The 502-nt window shown below is 68.3% G+C and overlaps 1 protein-coding gene across 1 annotated transcript in view; it reads right to left on the reverse strand.

Moving 5' to 3' along the window:
- LOC113214904 (uncharacterized) overlaps positions 1 to 502 on the reverse strand; it is a gene marked incomplete in the record, with an annotated part of 273,650 nt that overhangs the window by 11,649 nt on the left and 261,499 nt on the right.

The following is a 502-nucleotide window of genomic DNA, read 5'->3' on the forward strand; positions in this document are numbered from 1 at the left end:
CTTTCTCTCTCGCACACATTTGCCTCGTATTCGTGCGGTTCCCGTAACACCTGCTGCAGGCGTTTGTCCGTCGCCCCCTCCCCCCTCCACCCTCGTGGTGCAACTTCCCCGATTCCCACAGCGGCGGTGAGGCGGCAGCGGTGATTGGCACGAGCCTCAGTAGGTGAGTGGGGACGCCTCCCGCCTCCCTCGCCTTGCCTTTCCGATAGTTTGGCTCCGCAAACCTCGAGCAACTATGACACACGCGTGTGGGGGCTGCTGGGAGGGGCGGCTAGCGAGCGGCGGTATGCCCCCTTTAGCGGGGACCACGCCCGGCAGAGGCATTCCTGCCGTATATTGGATAGTTGCACGCAGAGCCTATACCAGCTGTACGCAACGCAGTGGTGTGCGTAGCGCTCCCCGGCGGCGGGCCTGAAGGCGGGGCTAGAGGCGGGGGGCCGCCCGGGCGAGCGCCTGCCGGGGCGGGGGTAGGCCAGCCCGCAGCGCCACCGGCCCGGGCGGG

The sequence above is a fragment of the Frankliniella occidentalis genome, unplaced genomic scaffold (assembly GCF_000697945.3).
Source record: "Frankliniella occidentalis isolate FOCC.00 unplaced genomic scaffold, Focc_3.1 Scaffold34, whole genome shotgun sequence".
NCBI lineage: Eukaryota > Metazoa > Arthropoda > Insecta > Thysanoptera > Thripidae > Frankliniella > Frankliniella occidentalis.